Source organism: Peromyscus eremicus, chromosome 9 (genome assembly GCF_949786415.1).
Source record: "Peromyscus eremicus chromosome 9, PerEre_H2_v1, whole genome shotgun sequence".
Classification (NCBI taxonomy): Eukaryota; Metazoa; Chordata; class Mammalia; order Rodentia; family Cricetidae; genus Peromyscus; species Peromyscus eremicus.
In genome coordinates this window covers 88,799,393-88,815,903 of record NC_081425.1, presented here as the reverse complement: position 1 = coordinate 88,815,903, position 16,511 = coordinate 88,799,393, and the positions used below count along the sequence as shown (strand labels likewise).

The 16,511-nt window shown below is 45.9% G+C and overlaps 1 protein-coding gene and 1 long non-coding RNA gene across 6 annotated transcripts in view; both read right to left on the bottom strand.

Annotated features, from left to right (window-relative positions):
• The window catches only part of LOC131919654 (disks large homolog 5-like), a 406,205-nt gene that overhangs the window by 246,234 nt on the left and 143,460 nt on the right, over window positions 1-16,511 (bottom strand). The window lies entirely within an intron of this gene.
• LOC131919664 (uncharacterized) overlaps window positions 1-16,511 on the bottom strand; it is a 32,242-nt gene that overhangs the window by 8,058 nt on the left and 7,673 nt on the right. For 2 of the 4 annotated variants that reach the window (XR_009381338.1, XR_009381340.1), the window contains exon 1: window positions 1,371-1,991. The exons of 1 other annotated variant lie outside the window; for it this stretch is intronic. This is a non-coding gene — a long non-coding RNA (uncharacterized LOC131919664). Of the gene's footprint in view, window positions 1-626; window positions 1,992-16,511 lie in introns of those variants that run through there. One more of the 4 variants, XR_009381339.1, reaches the window with a different exon arrangement.

Sequence of the window (16,511 nt, the reverse complement as noted above, 5' to 3'; positions counted from 1 at the left end):
ACACCTATGACAATGCACATGCCCTTAGGAAAGGTGACACAGCCAGCTTAAATTACAACATCCTTTGGAGCATGAGAGAGGCAGGCAAAGGGCACAAGAGGACAGATTAATAGGCGTCCTTTACCATAGACCTTTCCCAGAGCCCCACTTCACACTTTTGAATTTACTGACAGTACTAAAATGAAGAACTAGCACCCTGTTTGGTCTGGATTGAAAATTCACCAGAAGTCTAGACTGTGGCTTCTGAAGTGTACTGGTGGATCCCAGAACAAATGAGTGATGTGAGGAAAACTGTGTCCTTTCAGATGTTATATCACACTGACAAGTCATGCTAGACAAGGTGAGCTATCTCAGTAATACCTAATTCTAGACATCAAGGGAGAGTGCCTGCTCTACACACTGTTTCATCTCAGTTAATCCTGACTCAGTGAAGGATGCGCAGAAAGTGACTGACAGATGAGACTTTACCCAAGCAGGTGCTGAAAGCCCAGACTTGAGTCTCCCCCTCTGTGGATGTCAGTTCTCCCACCTCTCTATAGGGAGGCGATTGACTCAAAAGTCAGCTGGTTTCCTCTGTCTCCCTAGACAATGTGACATAGTGGACAGCCTCTTAAGTGCTTACTCACAGTTGCAGAGGATGTTCATTGGCTTCAGGTCCTTCAGCCATGTTCTTTCAGAGCCTGGAGAAAATTGCTACTGTCCACAAGCACTCAGGCATTATAGGGATGCCAAAGTCACTTGCTCTATGCTTCAGAGTCTCATGTTAATGGAAAAGCCATACAAGGGCAGAACATAGTCACCAGATTCACAAAACCATCCTCCCTGAGATGGCAGGACATTCAGAGCTACCAGGAAGGGACAGTCTCAGTCCAGGTCCACTGAATCTAACAGTTCTCAGGCTGAACTGATCTGTGTACCTCCCACAGCAGAGAACTCAAAAATTTAGGAATTCCCTGGAAGACAGTAGCACTTGGTGCATCCTGCCCTGCTAGTGGTTATAATGTAAAGTATGAGATCCTACGGTTTTGCCAGGGTACTCTACTTTCCCTATAATTACTGGCACACAACTAAAGGACTTCAGTGAATGTGAAACACAGTTATGGTACAGAAATCTCTTTAGTTCCTCTGTGCCTCCTTTCCCACTCAGGGTGAAAGCACAGGATACCCAGCAAAGCAGCTTCAGCCTTGTCAATTCCTGACTCTGCCAAACTCATCATCGTGGATCCTTGATCTGGGTCTGCTCTTTAGGAACCCAGAGAAGCAGAATAGGCCTATTGCTTCCCAGAAACTCCCAGTTCCTGAGTCCTAGCCCTGGAAGGCTCAAGCCTAAAAACATCCAGAAAACTCCCCAGCCCATTCCCAGAACTCACTGAGTCTTCCTCATGTCCACTTATTCCTTCATGTTTTCCAGGGAGATCTAGAACCAGCTTCCTTCGGCCTACTCTGGTCTCCCCATGCTGTCCATTCCCTCTCCCAAATAGAACTCTGAGTCTGGATAACATGTCCAGAGGCCAAGCTTGTGGTCACTGAACAAATGTCCTAAAGGATGTTGGCATTGCTACAACAGTAGTGACATCATTGGGGATTCCAAGTGCTGTCCAGGATACAATAGAATGCCCAGCAAAGGGTCTGCTGATGTCATGGGGCACAGTCTTTGCCTCCTTGCTAATTAGTTCTCCATGAACTGACCAGAAGCTGAGGTTTCCTTTCAAGGAGTCTCTCTTCTGACATAGGGGAAGTCATTCAGCACTTCCTCCTTCCAAAGCTAGAGATTTCATTTGGCCTCATTAGAATCTTTTCACTACTTTACCCAAGGATAGTTGAACACTCATTTTATAAGACTGCCCAAGAATGGCTCTTCCCCTCCTTAATATCCATACCCAATAATATGAGAAATAAAGCATGTCAAGGAATTAGATCAGGATGATGTGGAGAAGGAGGGTTGAGTTCTCTGAAGTGAGCAAGCACCTGGAAAAGGCTAAGGTTAAGGGAAGGTGAGTATTGGGAATTTGTAAGTGAGCTGAGACTGTTATGAGTCCCTAACAGATCTAGAATGTCCTCTCTACATGTCTGGTGTATTAGCCGGGGTTCTATAGAGAACAGAAGTTATAAAATGAATCTCTCTATGGAAAGGGTATTTGTTAGAATGGCTTATAAGCTGTGCTCTAGCTAATTCAACAATATCTGGCTAGGAATGGAAAATCCAAGAATCCAGTAGATGCTCACTCCACTAGACTGGATGTCTCAGCTGGTCCAGTATATGCTGGAATTTTAAGGAAGTAGGCTTTAATGTCAGTGAAGGAATGGATGTGCTAACAAGGAGAAAGCAAGCAGAGAAAGAGTAAGAGCTTCCTTCTTCCATGTACTTCTATATGCTTCCAACAGAAGGAGTGGTCCAGATTACATCTGGATTAAAGATCTGAATTATAGGTGTGACTTCCTACCTCAAAGGTTCAGACTAAAAGTAGATCTTCCTACTTCAAAATAAGCAGAAATCTCCCACAGATGTGCCCTCCATTTTTGGTTATTAGTTAATCCCAGACATAGTCACATTGACAGCCAAGAATAGTCATCACAGTCTTATTCCCCTGTTCACTAATATTCATAAGAAAAGGGCTCCCTTAGAGAGTGATAACAAGGAGTGAAGATAAATATAAATCATACCTAAATCACCTGTAGATCTCATGGTCATGATGACTTTTTGTGGCCTCTTTTTGATCATGGGTGGCTAAAATAGGATGAAATACCATTCTTTGCTTTATTGGGTAGGAGGGCATTAGATAGATACCCAGACACAAAACAATGCGGTCTCTCTCTATAACTGAAGATTTGAAATTCAAATAATTATGTTATGTCTGGTAATAACTGTGGTGGAAAGGTTCTAAGAGATAGAAAATGGTTTCTCTTCAAAGAAAAGAGAAGAAAGCAAACACACTGTACTTGTCAGAAAGAGCCATGTGAATTTGGACTTGAACTCCTCCAGACCACATCTTGCTCACTCCATGCATTCTGAGAAAGAAAAACCTCCTATTTAAATTGGAAGACCCAGGAAAAATTTATGTGGGGTCTTCATTGTAAACAGCAGTCATAAACCTCCTGCTGCTTTAAAAGCAAAGTAGATTATTAAGATTTGAAGTTTCTCTGATGGTCAAAGAGGCAGGATTTGGAGACAGCAGCAATAGGAAACAAATCATACTCCAGAGTTAAATCATTGTACAGAGCTCAGGACTAACACTAGGATCATGAGTGTGGGCACTGCGGTGTATGCCACCAAGAATACTGGCATTAGACAATGTGCCTGGTGCTGCTTTAGAAGCTTTCAACATTCATGGCTCTGAAAATGGGACGCAGCCTTTCCCAAATCATCAAGCAGAATGGACTCCTCCATTTCTCTAGAACATAAGCTCTGGCATGCAGTTGATGATTCAGGCTTGTATATGGGACCTGGTCTCTGTAGTAAGGGGTAGGATTTCTGATAGGAACCTCTCCACAAAACACTGGAAGGATGGTCAAAGGTGCTGTCAGCCAACAGCTCCTCCCCATGCTACCCTGCAGCCTTTAGAAGGGGCTTCAATAGTCAAATTTACCAACTTTTCCTTTGTGCCTTGGGCTCATAATCACTCATCATTTTACTGATTATTTCACTTCTGACATAAACCATATTGAATCATTCTTCCTACAATGAAAATTTCACTTTGAACGTAGAATCCTATTCATGCAGGGCCAGTTTTCACAGTAAGCTGAGGTTTATGTTTTCCCCTTCTGGCTTGCTGTGATGGCTAATCTTGGCTGTCTATTTGACACACAGTTGAAGATTTGACTCCATCAAACTGGCTTGCAGCCATGATTCTTTGGCATTTTCTTGTTGCTAACTGATGGAGGATGGCTCAGCCCTCTGTGGGCAGTGCCATCCCTAGGCTAGTGATCCTGGGCCTCAGAGGAAAGCTAGCTGAGCAGAGCAGTACACAGCATTTTGTGTGATTTCAAGCACCTGCTTTGGGATCTTGCCTTGGCTTCTATTGATGATGGACTGCAACCTTTGAGGTGAATTAGCCATTCACTTTCCCAGATTGGCTTTTTGAACTTTTATCACAATAGAATGTTAACTAGAACACTTGCCATATTCTCGGGGCATGCTCTCATAGTCCATTCTTCTTCCAGCCTGTAGCCTCTTTTTTCACCAATCACAAAGTTTCTGGACACTGAAATTTATTACAATATCAACTCTACCAATCACACCCACTGCTTACATTTCTCTGTTAAATTATTTTTTTCCATCTCATATATCATGTTTCTCTCTAATATGACATGTTTCCCTACTTTACCCTTTTAAAATTATCTCTGAATGCTCCTGCCTGTTCCACTTTAAAAATTGTCCTTTGCCCAATAATAGAACATTTATGGACACATTATTAAGTTCCTTAGAAAGGGTGGTATATTGTATTTAATAGCATGCTTTTAAAGTGTGCTTATATAAAATGTCTTGTCATATATTTTTAAGCATTTTGTGAGTGGAACTATTTCCCTGATTTCTTTGTCAGTATGTTTGTGATTGGTATACAGGAAGGCCACTGACTTTTGTGTGTTAATTTTGCAACCCTTCACTTTTATGAATCTATTTATCAGACTTAAGGGACTTCTAATACATTTTAAGATTTAATTGTTTAGAATCATATCATATGCAAATAAGAACATTTTGACTTCTCCCTTTTCCATTTGTATCCCTTTATCTCCTTCAGTTGTCTTATTGCTCTTGATAAGAGTTCAAGTACTATATTGAATAGGAGGGGAAGGAGTGAATATTTTTTTCCTTCTTTTTTTTGAATTGCTTTGTGTTTTTCTGTATTTAGCATGATGCTGCTGTGGGCTTGTTTGATAATGACTTTGTTATGTTGAAACATATCCTCTATATCCCTAGATACTCCAGGACATTTATCATTGATATATAATCATTTCACATACTCAGAGGGTCATATTGTTTTTGTCTTTCATTCATTTTATGTGGTGTAAGAAATATGTTTATTTGTGTATGTTGAATTATCCTTGCATGTTTGAGGTGAAGACAACTTGAACACGGTTGATGTTTTTTTTAATGTGATCCTGAGCTTGATTTGCAAATATTTTATTGAAACCTTGTATTTATATGTTCATCAGGATAATAGGGCTATAATTCTATCTATCTATCCATCTATCTACCCTCTATCTACTATCTATCTATCTATCCATCCATCCATCCATCCATCTACCTACTGGCCTGTCTTCATCTCTCAACACTAGGGTATCTCTGACTTAAAAAAGAATTTGGAAGAGCTCCTGATTTACTGTTCTTTACCTGCTGAGCCAGTTTATGAGCCCCTGACTTGCATTTGTATCTTATTTTAATTTTTGTTTTCCCCCTTTTTAATATTTATTTCATTTTGTATGTATACGGGTATTGTTCCTGCAGGTATGTTTGAGCACCACATTACGTGTGCTCCCATTATCCCCTCTGTGTGTCATTGCATTTGCAGCAACCATGGCTGATTTGACTACTCTCCACTAGACCAAGCAGCAAATGCTGCATTCATGCGGAATTTTTAGTGCTTCACACTGGCCTCAGGACTCTGTCGTGCTCCTTAAAAATGAATGGATCTGCCTTAAAAACAAACAAAGTGAAAACTCATAAGGAAGGTCTATGGTTTAATAATTAAGCCATGAAGCAGAGGGTCCAGAATAGGAGCTTGGATCTCAGCCTGCCACCTAGCTGCTGTGAACCCACTAGCTTGTGAAACCTCAGTAAGACCCCCGCTCTATTCCCTACAGACAAAGAGAAGTTTAAACCAGGATATTTTAGTGTAGATAAAACTCAGGCCAGTTTCAGGTTCCCAGATGGTGATATCAACTACAAAGTCAGGATGTTCGGCCACCTGGACTAATTGGCCATAAAATATCCCAATTCCAGAGACAGCTCATAAAACAGCTCCTGACATAGTTGCTAAAAGGACGAGAGATCAAAGACTGGGAAAAAAGGAACTGATACTAACTGGGCAGAGGGAGGTGAGTTGAGGGGGAATGAATTATGTGGTCTTTGCCTTTAAGAGGTAGCCTTACAAAAAAAGGGAAGCTCCTCCCAGCCTCACAGCTAGGAGTGAGTGTTTGGGACAAGTTCCCTGCTGTGCTGCTTTAACAGAAATAAACTTTGCTTTTGCATTCTGGACAGCCTCATTCTTCAGTGGTCTCTTTGGGGACACGATCATAACATTCTTCAGTAGTCTCTTTGGGGACTAAGAGCATAACATTTGGTCAGGGATGACCAGGAAACCCAGAGACCCCACTGGGACCCTCAAGGGTCCAGAGGTCCATTGATGTGACAAGAACGCTCTCTGTCTTGTCTGTGTCTCTGTCTTGTTACTTTCGTTTTGTACTGGTCGACCGATTTGTACTTTGCAGGTTCTCACTGGGGCAGACGTGTCTAGACAGTGAACCTGGAGGGAAAAAGAGACGTCTCGTTCTCCAATTTGTACAAGGGACCCCCTGCTCCCGAGCCATTTGGGGCCACCTCAGAGGTGACCATTTGGTTTCAGCAGCCTCCTCAGGAAAGTGACCAGGAGCCTCTCCTGTTCATTAGATGACCCATTAGGAGTGGTTTTGGGCATCTTCCCCTACCACAGGAGGAAGTGCCAGCTTGTACTTGGAACTGGGAAATTGTTAGAGTCATTTTGTGTTTTTTTTAAAAGATTTATTTATTTGTTCTGTACACAGTGTTCTGCCTACATGCATGCTTGTAGGCCAGAAGAGGGCACCAGATCTCATTACAGATGGTTGTGAGCCACCATGTGATTGCTGGGAATTGAACTCAGAACCTCTGGAAGAACAGCCAGTGCTCTTAACCTCTGAGCCACCTCTCCAGCTCCCATTTTGTGTTTTATTGTGGTCATTGTTACTTTACTCACTCTCTCTCTCTCTCTCTCTTTCAGCTACTATCTTCGACTTTCTTCTTCCTCTATGGGGAATACCCCGACTTCACCCCTAGACTTAACCCTTGCTCACTGGCAGGATTTCCAGGAGACCGCTAGCAACAACAGCGTGATTGTTAAGAAGAAGAGATGGGTCACTATCTGTTCAGCTGAGTGTTCTGTTTACCCAACTTTCAACATTGGGTGGCCAGAAGGGGGAACGTTTGATGCTGCAACCATCCACTGAGTAGAGGAGATTGTTTTTCGCCCTAGCCCTGGCCACCCTGACCAAGTCTCCTATACAGTTACTTGGAGGGGCCTGATAGATAGGGAAGGAACCAGATCCTGGAGAATGCTTAGAAGTTAGTTCCAGGACACATGGGCATTCCCTCTAACAGATCCTGCTTTAGCTGTGGCTGCTTTTCCATCCACCCACCCCAACTGGGACTATAATATGGCAGAAGGTAAGGAGAATCTCCGGGTCTACCACCAGGCTCTGTTAGCAGGTCTCAAGGCTGCTGCATGCAAGCCTACTAATATGGTAAAAATTGATGACCTAAGACAGTGAAATGAAGAAAGTTCAGCCGCATACTTAGAGAGGTTGATGGGGGCTTTAAACAGTACTCCCCCTATAAGCCGGGATCTGAGGAAACACAACAGGCAGTTATCCTAGTGTATGTTAATCAGGCAGCACCAGATATTAAGAGAAAACTACAGTCATTAGAAAGACTAGGAGAAAGAAGCCTAAGAGACCTAGTGGCAGTGGCAGAAAAAGTTTATAATAAAAGAGAAATGGAGGACCAAAAGGAAGAGAGAAGGGAAAGAGAACATCGAGAAAGAAAAGAGAAGAGAGACAGAAGGCAAGAGAGGAACCTAACCAAGATATTGGATAGGCAACAGGCACAGATGGAGGGAGTGCTCCTAGCCCCCACGTCAGGAAACTGTGGAGAAGATAAGAAACCTCAGTCTAAACTAGGGAGGAACCAGTGTGCATATTGTAAGGGAGGACATTGGGCTAAAGAGTACCCCAAGAACAGGAATAAGAGAGGCAGGTCAGTGGGGCCAGGGAAGCATACTCCCATCCTCGCCACCCTGGAAGAAGACAGTGACTAGGGGAGATGGGGCCAGGCTCCCTTCCCCAAGCCTAGGGTAACCCTGAGAGTGGAGGGGAAACCTCTCCATAGTGGACACAGGGGCAGAAAGCTCAGTACTTCTGACACCTGAGGGCCCCCTGTCAGGGAAAAAGACCTGGGTGCAGGGTGCAATGGGTACCAAACCTTATAAATGGACTACCCAAAGAATGGTGGACTTGGGAGTGGGACAGGTAACCCACTTGTTCCTGGTTATTCCTGAATGTCCATACCCCTTGCTGGGGCATGATTTGCTCACCAAAACGAGAGCACAGATCCATTTCACAGATGCAGGCACCCACATCGAACAACCAGATGGAAAAGACATTGGAGTGTTTTTAACAATGCCCTTGGAGGAGGAATACCACCTCCATAGGCAAAAGTCCGCCCTCAGGCCAAGTATGGACATCTGGCTCCAAGAGTTTCCAACAGTCTGGGCCCAGACACAGGGAATGGGGCTGAACAAACATCAGCCTCCAATATACGTGGAACTCAAACCTAATGCAGACCCAGTAAAATTCCGCCAGTATCCCATGACCTTAGAGGCCAAGAAGGGAATACCCCCCATATAAGGTGACTTCTGTAAGAGGGGGTCTTACAGCCTGTCCAGTCTGCATGGAAAATACCTCTCCTACCAGTTAAGAAACCACAAACAAATGACTACCACCCAGTCCAAGATCTCTGGGAAGTCAACAAAAGGGTAATAGATATTCACCCCACAGTACCTAACCTGTATACCCTGCTAAGTATGCTCCTACCAGACAAGGAATGGTATATTGCTCTGGATTTAAAGGATGCTTTCTTTAGTCTTCCACTCACCCTGAAGAAGCCAGGGCTACTTTTCCTTCGAGTGGCATGATCCAGATATTGGAATAAGCGGGCAACTGACCTGGAAGAGGCTGCCACAAGGATTCAAGAATTCACCCACCATATTTGATGAGGCCCTCCATGAATACCTAAGTGAGTATTGCTCCCAGCACCCCCATGTCTCTTTCCTACAATATGTAGATGATATACTAATAGCCACTAAGTCAGAAGAGGACTGCCTCAGGAGAACAAAGGACCTTCTAAGAACACTAGGGACACTAGGCTATTGAGCCTCTGTGAAAAAGGCCCAGATTTACAAGAAACAGGTAACCTACCTTGGGTATGTACTGAAACAAGGAAAAAGATGGCTGTCAGAGACCAGAAAAGAAACGGTGTTAAAGATACCCGTACCTAAAACAGTCAGACAAGTCAGAGAGTTCCTGGGCTCTGCGGGGTTCTGGATTCCGGGATACACCGAAATTGCTCACCCCCTTTATGAGGCTACAAAGGAACACATTCTAACTTGGAATAAGGAGGGGCAAACTGCCTTTGACATCATCAAGTGAAAATTGGTAGAAGCTCCAGCCCTAGGTCTCCCAGACATCAACAAGCCCTTCCTCCTCTCTATCGATGAAAGAAAAGGGGTGGAAAAAGGGGTGCTGACTCAGAATGTTAGGCCATGGAGGAGGCCTGTTGCCTATCTATCAAAGAAACTGGACTCTGTAGCTGCGGGGTGGCCCCATGCTTGCGCATCATCGCAGCAGTGGCTTTGCTGGTCAAAGATGCTGATAAACTAACCCTGGGGCAGAATCTCATGGTTGTTACCCCCCATGCCTTACAGTCGGTTCTAAAGCAACCCCCCAATAGATGGCTGGGCAATGCCAGAGTGACTCATTACCAAGCCCTGCTTTTAAATCCAAGCAGAATAACATTCCAGGCACCAACCACTCTAAACCCAGCCACCATGCTGCCAGACTCAGACCTAGAGACCCCTCTCCATGACTGTGCTGAGATTCTAGCCCAGGTACACTCTGTTCAACCTGATCTCCACGACACACCGCTGACAGACACAGAAGAGACTTGGTTTATGGATGGGAGCAGCTTTGCATGAAATGGACACAGGTATGCTGGGGCTGCAGTGACCACCACCTGTGAGAATGTTTGGGCAGAAGCTCTACCAGCTGGCATCTCAGCCCAGAAAGCCAAGCTGATAGCACTCACTTAAAGCCCTATGCCTGGGCAAAGATAAAATGATTAACATTTATATGGATAGTAGGTATGCATTTGCTACACTACATATCCATGGGGCAATATACATGGATAGGGGGCTGCTCACTGCCGAAGGAAAGGCTATTAAAAATAAACAAGAGATATTGGACTTGCTAAAAGCACTATATCTCCCAAAGAAACTTGCAGTAACACACTGTCTGGGCCACCAGAGGGGGACAGATGCCGTGTCAAAGGGAAACAACCTGGCGGACCAGACAGCAAAGAAAGCAGCCTTATTAGAGATCACAGTGGCTCTACCTGTTATGGCAGATCCAGGCCCCTATGGCTTACCCCCCACACCACACCATAATTCAGATGAGGAAGCCTAGGCTTCTCAGGTAGAACGATGGATGGTGGTGGCTACCTACAGGAAAAGAGCCTACTCAGGAAAATGTATGCTCCAGAGTATCCATCAGACTTCTCACTTAGGGACCCGGAAGCTGAGAGAATTGATCTCTGGGTCCTCTTAAAAATTCGTCAAGCCAATCAACTTATTGATAAAATTATAACAGAATGTAAGGCTTGCCAATTGGTAAACTCCTACAAGATAAAAGGAGAAAAAGGAGCTTGGAAGAGAGGGACTCGCCCAGGTACGTACTGGGAGGTGGACTTCACAGAAATTAAGCCAGGTAAATATGGATATAGATACCTGCTGGTTTTTGTAGACACCTTTTCAGAATGGACTGAAGCATACCCAACCAGACATGAGGCGGCTCACGTGGTGGTAAAAAAGATACTGGAAGAAATCCTCCCCAGGTTTGGTTTCCCCCACCTGATTGGGTCAGACAACGGCCCAGCCTTCATCTCACAAGTAAGCCAGGGAGAGCTACTGCATTAGGGGCCGAGTGGAAATTACACTGTGCCTATCGGTCCCAACGTTCTGGACAAGTCGAGAGGATGAACCAGACCCTAAAAGAGACCCTTTCTGAATTAGCCTTAGAGACTGGCGGTGACTGGGTGGCTCTCCTCCCCTGTGCCTTGTTCTGGGTAAGGAATTCCACTTACCAGCTAGAATTAACCACTTTTGAGATCATGTACAGCCAGCCACCCCCTCTTATACCTAGTCTACAAACAGAACTGGTGGTGCAGATGGAGGATGCAGACCTCATTAAGAGTCTGAATTTCTGTCCCAAGAACAAGCAGACATACGGCACAAATTGTGGGCCATCTATCCATCCTCCTCTTCTCCTAATCCCCATAGCTACAAGCCCAGGGACTGGGTCCTGGTCCACAGACACCAGTCCAGGACTTTGGAACCAAGATGGAAGGGGCCCCACGTTGTCATCCTGACCATCCCCACCGCTCTCAAGGTGGACGGCATTGCAGTCTGGGTCCACCACTCCCATGCTCGACCATCAGGCTCGCTTACCCCTTCAACAGGACACCGGGACGAGACCTGGGGGGCATCAAGACACCCCTCCAACCTGCTGAAGCTGAAGCTCCGCCAAAAGTGAAGCCCATCCTGCTCCTGCTGGTCCTGCTCATGAGAGCCCCCCAGGGGGCGGGGCACTCCAGCAACCCTCACATGCCGTGGAACCAGACTAGGCTGGTAGTTAACACAGAAACCGGTGTCATTGCCAACTCCAGCTCCTCAGCCAGAGAACCCAAGGACACCTGGTTCCTGGACTTGTTTGTTGACCTCTGTGATCTGGTAAGAGAGGCATGGGACCCATCGGACCAGGAACCTTTCCCTGGGTACAGGTGTGCTACTCCTGGCCAGAGAAAGAGGACTAGGGACCAACACTTTTATGTATGCCCTGGACATTCACAGAGTCGGGATGAAGTTAAAAAAGGTGGGGGCCCAGGGCTAGCCTACTGTGCCACTTGGGACTGTGTAAGAACTGGATACATTTGATGGGAGGCAACGGATAAAAACTGACTTGATTACCGTGAGTTGGGGGGATAGGAATATGCCAGGAACTGGAAAATGCCAGAAAGGCACAGGATGGGTGGACTGTGGCCCCTGCTATGACAAGGAATGCTTCCCCAATCACCCCTGGGCAACCCCTGGAGGTCGTTGTGACTCCTTAATAATTAAGTTCACTGAAAAGGGAAAGAGGGCTGATTGGACCACTGGAAAATGTGGGGACTACGGCTGTACCGTTCTGGCCATGATCCCGAACTCACTTTCACTATCTGGCACACTATGTCCCCCGTAAAAACAGCAGTGAGACCCAACACGATACTGAACCCAGTACCCAACCCCCTCCCTCCTCTGCCAAGTCATACTGTGCCTGAGGGACACAGCATTACTGAAAAGCCTCTAGATTATACCACCACTGAATCTAACCACATAGACTCCCTATGGAGGACCCAACCTCCTCCCAGGCAGTTGGATAGGGATCCATTGTTCTCCCTACTCCAGATGTCCTTTGTGTTCCTTAATGCCTCAAGGCCCAATTTAACAACCTCCTGTTGGCTTTGCTATGATGCACAACCCCCTTTTTAGGAGGGAGTAGCGGTAATGGACAAATATAGCATTACTGCTGACCCCCAACAGTGCCGCTGGCAAACAAAGGCCTCCCTAACACCCCAACAGGTAGAGGGCCAGAGTTTATGCGTGGGACGGATCACACTAGAATATTAAATTCACTGCAATTATACTCAGCCACTTGGAAATAAGATTGGCTACTTGTCGCCCTTAGAGGATACTTGGTGGGCATGTTCTTCCGGACTGACTCCATGTGCACATATCGCAGTCCTCGATAAAACCTGACGGTTTTGTTTATTAGTCAGACTTGTGCCCCTGTCATACATTATATCAAATTATATCATACATAATTTGATTGATCCTGTCAATCCTGGCCACTATAAGAGAGAGCCAGTTACAGCCCTTACCTTATCAGTGCTGTTGGGAACTAGCCTGGCAGTGCTTGGGACCAGGGTGGCATCCCTAATAACTAACAGCAGCATTATTCCAGCCTCCGTCTCTCCATCGATGAAGACATAGAAAAATTAGAAAATTCTATCTCACACCTCCAGGACTCCCTATCCTCCCTGGCAGAGGTGGTTGTGCAGAATAGGAGAGGGCTAGATCTTATCTTCTTAAAGGATAAGGGGTTATGTGCCACATGAGGGGAAGAGTGTTGTTTTTACATAGACCACTCAGGAGTCCTAAAAGAATCAATGGCCAAAGTACGAGAGGTGTTAGCAAAAAGAAAAAGAGAACATGAAGCCACTCAGAGCTGGTTCGAGTGCTGGTACTCCCAGTCCCCCTTGCTTACTACTCTGGTCTCATCCCTCATAGGGCCCTTAGTACTCTTCTTTGTGGCCATCACGTTCAGGCCTTATGTCGTAAATAAACTTCTCCAATATATGGGGGAAAGACTATACACAATCCAGCTCATGGCACAGAGAGAGTATGCACTGGTGGACACAACTGGATTCGAGCTGTATGCTAACCCTGAAGAATAAGGTAAAGAAGAACCCCTTGAGTTAGAAGTAGTTAGGGGCCCATGATTGAGCCCCATCAGGAACAAAGAAAGGGGGGAATGTGAAACCTCAGTAAGATCCCACACTCTATTCCCTACAGACAAAGAGAAGCTTAAACCAGGATATCTTAGTGTAGATAAAACTCAGGCTAGTTTCAGGTTCCCAGATGGTGATATCAACTACAAAGTCAGGATGTTCACCCACCTTATGGGACTAATTGGTCATAAAATATCCCAACTCCAGAGACAGCTCTTAAAACTCCTGACATAGTTGCTGAACAGACAAAAGATCAAAGACTGGGAAAAAAGGAACTGATACTAACTGGAGATGATAGACCCCAGACTCAGGGCACTACCCTCTCCAGTGGATGCCCCAGAAACCCAGACTCCAGACCAGTTGATGCAATCAGCATGAGGCTTTATTTAATTGTTTGCACAAACGGGCCCCCTCCACTATTCAGTGAGAGGAGCCCCGAACAATAATTGCAGGCATCTTTTAAAGGCAAAACCCACAAAATTAGCATAGCATTCAGGGCAATACATAATTGGCTAGTTTAAAAATCAGTGCCGGGGACGGGGAGTATAGCTATGGGGACTTTCCATGGGGGCTGCCTTTCTTCCTAGAATAGCCACAGGATGTTCTGCTAGACCCAGATAATGTCACAAGATTATTCTGCTGCTGCCATAAGAAATATCATAAGAATATTTCTGCTGAGGCTAACCGTTTGGGGGTCTGAGACTGGTGCTTGTTCCTCTTTCTAACGTTCTGCTGAGGCTGAGGGTTTGGGGGGGTCTGAGACTGGTGATCATTCGTCTTTCTAACGTTTAATTCTTTCAGGGAGAGGGAAGGGGGTTGAGGGGGAATTAATTAGGTGGTCTTTGCCTTTAAGAGCTAGCCTTACAAAAAAGGAGAGCTCCTCCCAGCCTCACAGCTACAAGTGAGTGTTTGGGACAAGTTCCCTGACGCACAGCTTGTAACAGAAATAAACTTTACTTTTGAATTCTGGACATCCATGGTCTTCAGTGGTCTCTTTGGGGACGCGATCTGGGCATAACAGCTGACAACCTCGGGTCAGCACACACTGTCTCCTCGTGCCAGGGAAAAGTTCCTGAGAGGAGTCAGCGCGGGGCCTCGAGAGGTGGCATCCTGGCTCAGGACGCCCGTTCTGACACTGCTCGGTCCGTCCCACTTTCTCCGCAGCAGTTCAGGGACCCGGTAAGATCTGAAATCCCATCCTGGAACTTCTCTCTTCGCTCTCTTCACAGCTGTCCCTCACCTGGAACCCTCTGGAACCCGGGACCCCAGCCTCCACCCCCAGCCGCGTCTTACATTTTCTTAGCTACATCTGTCTCCTGGAACTGCTCCTTCACCATGGTGCCGGCTGCCGGGCGCCCTTCTCCAGGCTCGGACTACAGAAACCACTGTTGCTGCAGCTTCCCGGGCACTGCTGGATTTAGGGCTCAGAGAGCAGCAGCTGTCCCTCGGCCACCATAGAGCAGCGCACGTGCCGCTTCCTCTTCTGCCACGGGGTCCGTCTAGAGAGGCTTTGCACATGCTGTTTGCGACCTCCGGCTACACCGCCACCTACTGGCAACTGCATAGAGTGCACCAGGGCACGCTAACCAAAAAAGAAAAAAAAATTCCCTTTCTGGTGGGTTTCTCAAAACCAGAGCGAAATGCTGTACTTTCTTATCTTAAGGCCAATAAACAAACGAATGAATGAATGAATGAATGAATGAATGCCTAGTTTAATGACCCAATTATTGTCCTTAGGGCTGTTTGCAGAGGTAGGATAGAGGGACATGTAATATACTGGACCATGGGCACCTCACCAGTGTTTACAACATTGAAGAGTATGCCTGTCCTCACCCCCAACAGCCATTACCTGGCTGTAAATCCTCAGGGGAGACTTCACAAAGTCCTCCCTCACAAGATAAGATATTGACAGTGGCGGTCCTGTGTGGATCTCTTGTATGTTTGCTCGTTTCTTGAATTAGCTAAATTGTTTCTAGTATCAGCTTAATGATCATAGAAAAGGAGAAGCAACTCCCCTTTTAAAACTCAGATTTTTAATTCTGTGTGGCACAGCATCTGGGCACAATTGACAAGAGACAGGCTCCTTGTCCTTGGGATCATCAAGCCCCAATGGCTATGAAGCTGCACTAAAAACCACCTGCTTTTAGTGGTGCCACAAATAGCTGCTTGGCTGTTCCTATTGGTTCTGGTGTTGGGATAATGTCTCCTGGTTTGGTTTTGAACTTCCTCGAGTAACTTGAGACACAGTTGACCATCTTCCCTTGCACAGGGTGAACACCTGGGTATTACCAGGTTTGGTCTGGTCAAGATGAAGGAGAGTGTGTTGATGCTGGCCTCCTTTGAGAGGATAACTGACCATCTCTTTGATGCTGCTTACTTTGGGCAAGAAAGACTGAGTATGTGCTAGGTTTGCAATGTAGACGACCTATAGCTTAAAGGATGAATGGATCATTTGTCTCCAGAGCCCAGCTAAGGCACCCTGCCCTCCCTCTCCCCATTCTGTGAGCTCCTTTCAGTGCAGACAGTTCTTCAGTTCCAAAAAGAAAATATGGACCCTGAGCCAGTGGAGAACTTTTAGTCCTTGAAGCTGTACTTGGCCACATTGACTAACAGCCTACATGTTGTCCAGGATTGACAGACGGTAGACAGTGGAAGAGCCTCCAGGTGTAGGGTGTTCTGTGGTCCTGCTTCCTAGTGAGGCACTGAACATCATTTTAAGAGCCAAGTAGGACAGAAAATGGGGAGACACAGGTGGAAGATGGAGAGAGAGACAGAGAGAGACAGAGAGAGAGAGAGAGAGAGAGAGAGAGAGAGAGAGAGAGAGAGAGAGAGAGAGAGAGGGAGGAAGGTAATGGGAAATCCAGGCCTTGTGATGGACGCCTTTTATCCCAGGACTCAGGAG